Here is a 12,946-nt window from a genome sequence, read left to right as displayed (position 1 = left end):
TGACCTCCAGACCCTTGACAAAACGTCTTTAAAAAAATTCTCCGAAGCACATTGAAATCAATAAAGGGGACAAATAGATATGGAAACCTAGTCCTTGATACAGGATGACTTCTGTGGAAATACTTGTTACATCTGTCTTCTTCCTTATGCACCACCCCTTACAGCCACACCACCCCAAACACACTCTTCAAAACAATAAGCAGCCCTGGGAGGACAGGGGATGTAGCTCAGGGGCAGAGCACAGGTGAGCTGCTTTGAGGTTTTAACTTATTTTTTATATTAAATTCTGGAGTGTTTGTTTTTTTAAAGAATATAGGTAGGTCTGTAAGAGAAAAAGAGTATAAATAATCTAAACTACTATAGAAAAAGGCCTTTGCCGCAGGACCCTTGTGGTTTCCGCCAGAATGGGCAATTCACAGAACTTAAGAAAATGTTGGTTGTATCCAGAAGCAATTTCAGAAACAGACCTGAGGTTGACAGCGGATGTTCAGTAGGACCCCATGGGCAAAGGTGATCACTGACAAACACACTGAGTGTGTGGTGGTTTAAAAAAGGTGACCACTGACAAACACACTGAGTGTGTGGTGGTTTAAAAAAGGTGACCACTGATAAACACACTGAGTGTGTGGTGGTTTGAATGCATATGGCTCCCTTGGGATACTTTGGGCTCCCTTTGAATACTTGATCCCTAGTTGGTAGAACAGTTTGGGAAGGATTAAGAGATGTGACTTAGCCGGAGGAAGTGTGTCCCGGGGGGCAGCTTTAAGGTTCCAGCAGTCCACCCATTCCCAGTTAGTCTTTCTCTGCCTCCTACTTACAGGTAAGGAGGTAAACTCTCAGCTACCCCTCCAGCACCATGTCTGCCTGCCATGTCTCCCCACCATGACAGCAGGTCCTGGACTCATGTCCTCATAAGCCTCGAAGTAACTATTTTCTTTTACAAGTTGTCTTGGTCATGGTGATTTGTCATGGCCATTGAAAAGTAACCAAGGAAGGTTGCTTAGTTGTAGTCACAGTCTTAACCACAGAGATGGTCTGAGAAACCCCACTCCCTTCACATTCCATGCAGACAACTTTTAAGGCAGCATTTTCTCCTTAATTCTATACATGCCAAGAAGATATGTGAATATAAAAGTTCAATAAATGTCAGGTCACCTGGTCACATGCTGCTTAACCCTTCTGTGTTTAGGATTTCCCTGCATTTTCCCAACATTTACTGAATGAGTTGTTTTAAATCTCCCATGATGTCACAAGTCTTCAGTTTCTTATGTTTTCCATTGAGCTTTCCCTTCGTGTTGAGACTATGTTGTTAGGGACATGTAGGTTCAGTAGTGTTAGTATCTGTCCAGACAACAGAGGCCTTTGCTAACCATGTAATGCTTTGCTTACATTTTGTTGGAAAGGCTCCATCTTATTTTGGTTAGCGCCTCTCAGCTTACCTCTACCTTCTGATCAGCATTCTTTTGCTTTTGAACCTTAATGGTGGAAACTGAGCTCATTGGCTTGTGTTTTGGGGGGCTGTGTGTTTATATTTCATGATTAAACACACATGTGCTTGGTTGCTCTCCTCTTGGATTCCAGCTGACCCACTCTGTGTCTCTGTCTCTTGACCTACTTTCTTGACCCTGTTGAAATTAAGGTCATATGGTCATATTCTCTCTCTCTCTCTCTCTCTCTCTCTCTCTCTCTCTCTCTCTCTCTCTCTCTCACTCATCTATCTATCTATCTATCTATCTATCTATCTATCTATATGATATATATATATTCCCCTTCCCCCATCCCCTTCCCTTCTCCTCCCCTCCCCCTCCCCTCTCCTTTCCTTGCATCACTTAACTAGGACTTTCTTGCTTTGTCTAGGTTCTCTTAACAGTTACCTGGGCTATGAACTGAAATCCAGGGTTGGCCAGCATCTCCACTCTAATCTGACAAGGATATTAGCAGGCTCGGGTTTCCATCACTCCTTCTCTGCTGCTTCTGTCAATTGGGATGTTGGTTTTAGCCCATCTGATACTCCATACACATAAATACACGAACAAAAATGGAGATTATTTTTATCCATTACTTCATAAAGCTCTATTTTATTTGGTCCACACATTTAACACTACCTTTACTCTCTGGCATTTCAGATTTTATGTCACTCCTTCTCAGTCCCAAATATGAATGCCGAATGTTCTGTGTTGAGAGTTCTCACACGGCAGGGGCAGAAGGCTGAGAATGAGCATTTTCATTCTTCAGAGAAAGGTCTACTCTTGGTTACACAGTTGTCCTCAGCACATTAAAATATGTCTTCTGTTACCTTCTGGCTTCCATTATGACTATTAGTAAGTCATCCGGTTGACCATTTGTCTACAAGGTATCTTCCTCTTCTTTGTTTTTAATATTCTCTCCCCATTTTGTGTGTGTTTGAGTGTCTGTGAGTGTGAGTGAGAGTGTGAGTATGTGATTGTGTGTCTGTGTGGGTGTGTTTTGTGAGTGTGAGGGTGTGTGGTATATGTGTGTGTATGATGTGTGTGTGAGTGTGTATGAGTGTGTGTGTTTGTGTGAGTGTGTGTGAGTATGTATATGAGTTTGTGTGTGGTATGTTTCTCTTTTTTTTAAATTAGATTTTCTAATTTTAAAACACAATTTCCAACAATTTAAAGAATCATTAGCATTTAACTCTAAAACTGTCTCTACTCATTCGTCCTATGGGAAATCTAATGTGGTTCTGAAGTTAACTCAAGATTTGTGAGTTTCAGCTTTGACAGTTCACATGGTTTTATCTCTCTGAACTGCATTCTGGATGGATACACAGTTGCACCCATCTTTCAGTTGACTAATTCTCTCTTAAGCTGCATCTAATCTGGTATTGGTTGTGTCCACTGAACATAACTCTACTATTTTGGTTCTTACTTTAAGAGTCTGTTTGGTCTCAAATTTGTGTGTTTATGCTTTAGGGTAGTGGTTCTCAGTCTCCTAGTGCTACAACCCTGCCTCATGTCGTGCTGACCCCAACCATAAAATTCTTTGCTACTTCATAGCTATAGTTTTGCTGCTATGATGAATTGTAGCATAAATATCTAATGTGCAGGATATGTGATATGCAACCCCCAAATGGTCGTGACTTACAGTTGAGAACCACAGCTTCAGAGTCTCCGGTTCGTGCTCGTGTTCTAAGTGCCTCTTGTACATCTTTAAATATAATAAATGATTTTATTCCATGTAAGACCATTCTAATATCTGAAATCACCAGAGTCATCTCTGGTGTTTTTTTTAAACAATCAATGATAGTGTCTGCGTGCTTTGTTAATTTTTCATGTGCACTGTTTATTCTCCCTTTAAATATCATCTGTGGGGATCGCTTGAGGTCTAGACTGAAGCTGAACTACAAAAAAAGATTTGCTTTTAAATCTGCCAGTTATCCCACAGCACAGCCAAGATCATTTAAATTACATTTCATGCTCGTGGGTTTTCAAGCCAACAAATAGACCAGACCAGAGAAAAAGCATTCAAGGTCACCTTGTGGTCACAGATCCTTGGGGGGGGAGGGTCTACATGATTTCCCACCACTCAGTGATAATGTCTAGGTGTCCGAGTCTCCTTCAGGGCACACTCTCATCCAACCCATTCTGGAAATGTTGCCTTTCAACCCAAGTTAATCAGGAGACTCCAGGAACTGCTAGATTTCCCTCTCAAGCAAGCCACAGGCTTTCTTCTCCATCCTTGGAGGAAGCCAGCCCTTGATGAAAGGCTGCAGACCTCCAGGACTCCACACCAGGCCCCAAGGACCAACGCTGCCGCCTACCTGTCTGCCAAGGTCGGTTCTTGGACTTGCTTCATCTTGAGAGCTGGAGGAATCCTATTTCTACATCAAGAATGCATTTAGAAAGGTTTTACATTGAACCCAGCATCTTAGCCCTATCAGAAGTCCTGTGAGAAGGTGCAGCACTGGGAGCTATCCTAATGAACTGCAGTCTGTGATAGCCTAATCCAAGTCAGATGGACCCCCACACCACACACACACACACACACACACACACACACACACACACACACACACACCCCACTTTCTGACTACGGTCCCAAGTTAAAATTCTTCACATATCTAGGCCAAACCATCACCTTGCTGCTCTAGGCTGCTGCAAATCTGGTCTTGTCTCCCATCCCACCAGTCTCCTCCCACCCCCCAGCTCACCCCATGAGCTAGAATTTTTTTTAAATACTTGCATACTGAATCATGTTCTTTCAGGGCTCTACTCCTTCCAGTAGCCTTTCATCAGCTCCTTTAAATTTCTCTACCACGGCCTGCCAGGCCAGCATGGTCTGGCGCCTGCCACCAGTCTCCTGCAAGCTATTTCCCCACACTAGCTCTCTTGCTTTGTTTTGAATATACCAAGTCCACTCCTGCACACCTTGCACCTATTTGTCCCTTGGCTCACAAGCCTTCCACGCCATATGCTGACATGGCTCCGTCTTCCCAGACCAGCTTAACTCTCCGTGAGCTCCCACCACCCTGTTCCCATCCCCATCTGGTTAGCTTGTTTTCCTATTGGAAAATAATTCCACTCAGCTGGGGCTTGTTTCAGTTGTTCGCTACTGTATTCTGCACCCAGAACTATGCCTTGTGCAGAGCAGATGCCTCATGGATGCTTGCTAAATGCAGACTTGGATGGGTGGATGGAAGATGGGTTTTGCAAGCGGCATGCATCTGCTGCATCGGGGCAGGGGAGCTGTGCTCGATCTCAAGTTTCCCGATGCTCAGGAAAGGCTCTTCGTAAAGTAATTTTGAGATGTTGAAAAATCACGATGAGAAAGAAAAAGGCTCCAGAAGCGCCTGCCTCCTCTCTCTGCAGAGTGCAATCAGATACAGCAGACCCGAGATTGCAGGTTGATGGTCCTGCACCGCAGCTCCCTACAGCTGGTGTCTGCTATCCTAACTGGGATCCAAGGTGCACTTCGAGGGCTTTGTGGGCAAAACACGCACTCTCTGCTTGTATACAATGCATGTCAGATAAGCTTTCAGGCTTTCTCCCTTCCTGCCAAGTCTGGGAACAAATAGTAGTGGTCTTGTCAGAAGCCCTCCCTCCCCATTGCTTTGTTTCAGAGTCTAGACCATTCATTTCCTCTCATTCAACAGCTTTGCCTGAGAGGGAATCACTTTCCTTTGCCAGCTTTAGATTTTAAGTCTCAGATTGTAGATCACGACTCTCCTGTCAGGACCCAGCCCACGGTGCTTCGATACAAAGGAATCAGAGATTGCTGCTGAAGTGTCAGGAAACTGTGCTGTAATTGAGAAAATCTCCTCTCTCAAAGACAATCCAATGTTGCTCCGAGTGTAGACTGAAGCCTTTTCCTCCCCATTGGAGGGGGATGGGAATATTCTGCGGGGCAGTCAATATTAGTGCGCCCAACAAAACCTAACCTGTGGTTTCGGGCCCAAGAGGCAACCACGGACGGGGAACTCGATTAGTGAATCATGGGACCAAAGGGTTCTGGGCTCCTTTCTTTTGTACCCAAGCCCATAGTCTTCTCTTATTTTACTCTTTCCTCTTTTACCTCCTTCTAGAAATATTCTTCTTTTGTTCCCGTGGTGACGGTAGTCTGACCTTGGCTCTCTCTGTGTAGAATCCATATATGTGAAGCCTGTCCTTTGTGATCAGGACACGTGTTCCAAACGGGGATGTGACCAGGACACGTGTTCCAAACAGAGTAAGGATCTCCAGCAGAAGATGCGCAGGGCAGGCTTAGCGATTACTGCTGGCTGATCGAGACCTGCTGTTTGGCTGTGGCAGCCCTGCCTGTGCTGCGCCGTGGAAGCGTCAGGGGGCGCTCGCGGCTCCTCTCTGGTTGTCTGTTGACACCAGCAGTGGTAGGTGGTAGAAGTATAGAGCAGCTCACCACAATGTGGACCTCACCCACGCAAACAGGCTCTCCTGACCCACAGGCTCTCCATAAGGCTGACAAAGGGGAGTGTTGATTGCATGGGGACAGTTACAGTACAGTCCACCCTGGATACACAGTGGAAAGTACAAGAGTCCCTCACCCCACTCCGCATGCGAAGAACAGATGGGTAGAGGGTGAGAATGTTCCAGAAAAGAACGGTCGGGCCCCTAAGATTGACGGATACGTGTTCTGTAAATTTCCGGTTCTTTGTGCTCTGTGCTTTATCTCGTTTGATTCCTTCAACCATCCTTTGAACTAGGGTAGGCATTATCAATTTACTCATAAACATTTGAAAAAAAAATCACAGACAAAAATAATCCAAGGTCACAGGCTGCGCATGCGTATATGTCATTACTAGTCATTCACTGTGCAGGTGACGGAGAGGCACGTGGAGAAGCCGACCAGGATGGCTTTCCAAGTGGAAACCTCCCCGTTCCTGGTCTGGTCTGAGGGTAGGGAGTGGGGCAGGTGCCTGTCCTTGCTTGACCCGCCCTGTCAGCAGCAGCAGGTCCTCACAGAAGGCAGATGGGCAGAGATCTTGAAGTGACAGGGGAGGAAGACTTCTTAGGATTTGCCCCGGACTGAAATTTTCAGGTCGCACCTTTGAACCCTGTAAAGTCCTCAAAGCCTTCTGTTGCAGAAGCTAATCATTCACGCACTCTCTCCACGGGCCTGGTGACCTTTGCAACGGAGTTAGCGTTTGTTTGCTTTTCTTAAAAGGCCTGTAATTTATGATCCGCACAATGCCCTTTCAGCCGGGAAGAAAGGAATTTGAGGGTCCAGAAAGACTTGGTTTTCTTCCAGCCCTTCACCTCCAGAACCATATTTCCTCCATAACAGTGTATAACATTGAGACTGGGAGGAAGCGGGGAGGCAATTGATCTTCTGTAGTGTCTCATGGAGATCCAGGGAAACAAAAACAAACCAAAACCAGCAACAATAAAGTCCGATCTATCACCATCAGGTACAGAAGAGGAAGATCATATTTTCGGGGCACAACTTGTTTACCAGTTGTGCACATGGAGAGGTGCGTGTATTGGGGAGCTTTCTGTTAAAACAGGTCTGACAAAAGCATTGAAATTCATATCACTGGAAATTCAAAGGCCTCTTCTAAGAACCACAGGAGACAAAATGTCTACCTGATCCAGCAAGTTGTAGGACTCCTGTGTGTTTCTCTACCCGACTCCCTACCTCCTTGACACACCCTTAACACCCTCCTTCCCTTAGAGGGTTCTAATGCCCTTTGTCCTTAGTGAAGGAAGGAGTCTCCAAGTCCCTTGCTAGGCCAGCATTCTGCAGATTGGAATTCTTCAGGACGCCTAAAACAGTACCCTAGCTGGGAGCAGAGGTGCACACCATTAATCTCCGGAGGCAGGCAGCCAGGCCTCTATGGATTCATGGCCAGCCTAGTCTACATAATGAGACCCTATCCATGACAAAATGAACCCCTTCCCGCCTTAGTTGCCCAATCGTGTCCTGACTATGGCTCGGGGTCCAGAAGGACAGGCTGGACCACATCTGTATCTCACATTTTGGCCACCAGCTGGAGATTTTCACAAGGCAGTTCCCATGAGATGCTCACCCTGTGATGCACAGGGTAAACATGCCATATGGCTTTGGCCACCGGACCCTCCCAGTTCTGTTCTGTCTTCCTAGCACCTGACCTCAGAACTTCAATGTCACCTTTGAAGTCTCACAATCCTTCAGCGGCCATGTTCCTGACACACACACGCATTATCTGTGACATATGTTCCTATTAATAGTACCAGCACCTCTGCCTGGACACCCTTGTCACCTGTTAGTGTGGGCTCCTGCTGCCAACACCCCACCCCCAACCCCAGCATCCTGACATCTTTCATTCCCCATCAGAGCCACCCACTGATCCATGGGTCTGGCCAGCCTCTCCTTTGGGGCAGGAACTGCAATGGACACTTCTATTCACACTGCAGTCAGACTCCTTGGTGCATACACACAGCCCTGCTTTCTGCTGTCTCCTCCATATTTAGTCTGGAACACGAGTGAATCTTCTACCAGCCTGTCAAATCTCCAGCCTTCTCGTGAAGGCACCCTTTTCTCAACGCTTTTCAGAGGCTCGTGCAGGGTTCTGGGTTCACTACCTGAGACCAACAAAACCAAATTCACTAAGGATCCCATTCTCCTATGTTTATTTAGCCAAAAATAGGTGTTGTGCATGGACATCATGCCAGACCCTCTTCCAGGCACCGGAAAGTCAAAGGCAAATGAGAGAGCTTGTGTTCTGTCTGCCCTTGGAGAGCTTGCTGTTGCTAGGTGACAGAACTAAACAGGTAAATAAACAAAAGCCTGTAGGCTGCAGGTGGGCAGTGGGAGGAGCCCTTATGTAGCTTGTACCAGGTCTACTTGAGCCATACTTGTGTGTCACGAAGTTCTCCTTTAGGACTCTCTAGGAAGGCATCTGAGTCCCACTGATCTTAAAGACTTCCCTGGTACCCAGTTTCATCACGTCTGTGTCTCTGTGATGAATATTTCTAATTGTCAAGTGGACAGAGGTTGGAATTACCTATGAGCATGCCAGTGAGGAAGCTTCCAGAAAGGTTTAATCCAGGGAGGACCTTGAATGTAGGTGATGCTTTGCCACGGGCCCAAGGGGAAAAAACAAACCAGAAAACCACACAAGAACCCTCAGGCCCCTGTCTCTGCTTCCTGATCCACTCAGATATGAAGACTCCTCCTCCGCCAACCCTTCCGGGGCCATGATAGACAATACCTCCAAACCACAGGCCCCAAGTAAACCCATCTTCCTTGAAGTTACTTCCTGTTGGGCGTTTAAACACAGCAGAGAGAAAAGCAACTTAGCCTGTGTGTCATATAATTAAACAAATCCCTTAACCTTGCTTTCTAAGGCATCATTTTATAAATAAGGACCATAGAACATATATGTATATATATGTATGTATGTATATATATGTAATGTGATGCCATATATATATATATATATATATATATATATATATATATATATATATAGTGTATGCCAAAGGACAACTTTTAGGGGTCGTCTCTCCTTCTGGCCCATGGGTCTTAGGGATTAAACTCAGCTCACCAGGTTTGGCAGCAAGTTCCTTTGCCAGCTGAGTCATTTTGCTGGCCCTGAAAATGGTTCTCATAAAGCCTGCCTTACTGACGTGGAACTCGCGCTATGCTAACTGGAGAGGAAGTGTCTCCCTCCTGCTCTACCATGAAACTGAATGACCCTAGCACCCTGAACAGACTTTGCTTTGGGACCAATGGAGTAAGCTACTCACCCCAGTGCAGAAACTCAGGGACAGAGGGATCTCTAAAATCTTACCTCTAAATCTACCCTTCGAGATTATGATGTAAGAAGAACTCAGATATTCCCAGGATACCCCTAAGCTGCCTGAGAGGCGAGGGTTTCTTCCTTAACCCTCCCGAATCGCATGTCTCCCAGGGTTCTGCGTCTTTTAGTCTGTAGGGCTTGTTTCTCCACACATGGAAGCCTCAGGATCGCCCTGGCTGGAAGGCAGCCCTCTGCTTTGTAATCTAGAAACTAGGAGACAATATGGCCGCAGGTGGTAGCATGCGACTGGTGGGCTAAAACCCCAAACTGCCGCTCTCCGGGCACAGGTCACAAATACCTGGCAAGCTTCTCTCCTCTCCTAGCACCGGAGCAGTCTCAAGTTTACAGCTTCCATTCTTCCTGAGAACCCTGCTGACTTCATGCTGGGGTCAGAATGACAGGGACAGCTGAGCCCCAGGATGAGACAGTTGGTACAACATCTCTCGAAGCACTGTGTCACTCCAACAAGATGTCATTTCTTCAGCATCAGGGCCATGCTGGGGACCACCACGAAGCAGTCTCAGCCCTTGGTTGAGCCAAGTTTCCAGGGCTTTGGTAAATGACCCTATGGCATTTTGAGTCTTTTAAAAATTAAGTCAGTCTCCTGCCATGACTCCTCAAGGTTGACATCTATGTCTCTGACAAATGTTAGCATTTGATGAATGTTAATTGACTTGAAAGGAGAGGAGGGAAATGCAATAGTGTTTCAGTACGTCTGTCATTCCTAGCCTGACCTTTCACCTCTTCATCTGCCTCTCCCAACTACTTCAGGCAGGACCCCATGGGTGTCAAGCAGGATCCCATGTGTGTCAAGTAGGACCCCATGGGTGTGCTTACTCTCTGAAAGCAAGGGATGGCCTTTCTGACCTTTGATACCATTGCTCTTGAGTTCACTTTCTGAGTGACAGAGGATTTCACATCCATCTCCACCTTGGAAGAAGCACGGAGCCAGGTGAGAAGCTCTTTTGGCAATGGCCTGGACACATTAGTGTGTGTGAGTTTCATATCCTGTTACTGTGATAAGATGCTCTCTGACTGACTCTGTTAAGGGAGAGTAAGTTTAACTGACTCACAATTCCAGGTTACAGTCTGCCACTGTGGGGCAGTCAGGACCACAGGAGCTTGAAGCAGCTGGTGGCATCTGCAAGCAAGAGCATGGGAAAAGGCCGTGTTAGTACACGTGGTAATTGTCCATTTTAATTGTCAGCTTGACAATCTGGAATCACTGGAGAGATGAGTCTTAAAGAGGTGCAGTCTCAGTAGCCTCACCTATGGGCACACCTGTAGCGGATTGTCTTGACTACATTGTTTTCGATGTGGGAGGAAGATCAGTCTGAAAGAGGATAACACCATAGGTCTGGATCCTGAACTGTACGAGAAAGAGAAAGTGGGCTGAGCAAACGCCCCCATTGGACTTGAGAGGAAAGTGGTCCCCTAACATCGTTTCTTTCACAGAGTCCAAGGCAGTTTTGCTGCTACCGTGTGCATTGCTGACCATCCAATACCCCAACTGTAAGTGGTGGACCCCACCCACCCAGCTTTGCACTGTGATAGTCAGAAAACATGTATCTATGGCTGTCCCCTCATTGTACAAAGTTCCTGGGTAGCTCTCATCCCCCACCCCATATCCCCTAGCCCCTACCCCTCCCTCCCAATCCACCACCCCCAGAATAAATTAGTTGGAATTCTTTTGTTGGTGTTTACAAGTTGTTTTGGGTTTGTTTGTTTTAACTGAATGATAGTGGAGCGGGGAGTCAAGGGATCCCTCTGGGGCGGTGACAGGAGAATGATGCTAGAAGCATGAACAGCTAGAGAATGGATATCATACAGCTGGGGGAGGGAGGGGATAGGAGGCGGAGGGTAGAGGAAGATTGATGTATAAAGACTGTTAATGGGGTACCAGGTGCCAATGAGGTCAGAGCCACAGGCTTCTCACAGCAGATTCTTGGTCTTGGCTAGGAACAGATGATGACCCCAGTATGCAGCTGTGGGGCTTCAAGGAAAATTGCTAGCCCAGCCTTCCTGTGTTTCAGACTCCTTATTACTTTCCTCATCTTAACATTTGGTTACGAGACCCTGACTCAGAGCTGCTCTGGCAACACTGAGAGCTCTTGTGGGTGAAATATGAGGACTGTTCGAGCCTATAGTTCACCTCAGCCCAGGAGGCCACCGCTACTTCAGACAGTGCCCCCCACCCCCCACCCTCGGGGCATGCCCCCGGGTCATCGACAACAGGAAGTCACAAAAGTCTAAGCACCTTCTACCCACTGCTCTGTGCATGAAGCCCTCAGGCACTGTGGTTTTCCTTGCCCGGCAGCATTTGAGTGTGACCTACACCCTAAGGAAACACAGATAAAATGTGTGATCATGGACTTTCCTCATGCTAGAGCTGTGAGTCCCAGGGGACAGTGAAGGTGTCTGGTACTTAGGCCTCTAGTGCAGGCATATGACCCCCGAGTCCAGCAAGTCAGGAGCTCAGGAATGATACAGTGAGAAACACTTCCTTTTTTGTCTGAAAGTAAAAACCGAACACAGTAAAATATAGCAATGGGTCTTCTTAGTCGCATTTGATCTGGTGAAATCTTTTATTCCTGTCATGTAAGTTTCAATCCCAGGACAGAAGCTCCTCTGGAAACTAAATCCACCATGCAAGTGAAGGTTCACACATCCCCTTTCTGTGCTCCGGCCTTCTGGCAGATCTACTCAGTCACATGTGACCTTCTCTGACTCAGCCCGCAAAGGAGGCTGGGAGCAAGTACCCCCTTGGAGCAGTCAGGCTTGCAAAGTCCTCCCAGTTCGAGGGTCCCATCCCCCCCCCCGTTTTTCCTATTGAATGAGATGGGCAGAGAAGGCTGCTCATTGGAGTCCCCTTAAACTAGCTTCGGTGGTGTCTTCAAGGCAAAAGACCTTTCTGAGTGGATCGCTAGGGCACTAAAGATGCTGAGTACGGAGACTGTGCGCAGTGACTCTGTGCGCGGTGACCCTTTGCTTCTGCTCTCTGTACTGCAGTGGAAACCTGATGGGTATTTGGCAGCCTCGGCCACCAGCCCAAGGCCGGCGCGTTGGGCACTGAGCATGCAATCTCTAAGTGCTCTGGACTCCTTTGAGAAAGAGGACATTAGCGCTGATGTTATTATATAGTAATGAGAAAATGTTCCTATGGCAGCGCTTTCTGGCAGAGCACAGTGTACTCTGCAAGGAAATATGGTTACAGGAATTATGCTTTTATGTATCTTCCCTCCAGGATATCAAAGTTGACAGCCGGGACTCAGGCCTACGGTCATTTCCAGGGCACCTATCTGGTCCTCCTTCAACCTGCTCTGGCCTGGGCTGCTGATGCCAGGTGCCTTCCCACTTGTCTTCTCTCCGCTCCCGCGAGTTCGCGGTGTACAGCGACTGTGCAAACACTGGACTCGAATTTCCTTGTTCAGTTGCTGTGACACAGCCAGAGGTTAGGCAAAGTTTGCTTTGATTTTACACACAAGGAAAAGCCAGGTCCGGAGTGGTTAAAGTCATTTGGTCAGTGGCACACCAGGGGATGGAAATCCAGGCAACTGGGGCTCCATAAACCGGTAATCTGACCCCATGCTCCGCAGCTCCACAGTCAAGGGCTCCTGTGTGGGTCTAGACACAGAACAAATTGTAGTCATCACAGTGCTGGCATCCTGAGCATGGGGTCCTGTGGAG

The sequence above is a fragment of the Rattus norvegicus genome, chromosome 2, assembly GCF_036323735.1.
Source record: "Rattus norvegicus strain BN/NHsdMcwi chromosome 2, GRCr8, whole genome shotgun sequence".
NCBI lineage: Eukaryota > Metazoa > Chordata > Mammalia > Rodentia > Muridae > Rattus > Rattus norvegicus.
The sequence above is the reverse complement of the archived record's forward strand: the minus strand, read 5'-3'. Positions refer to the sequence as shown.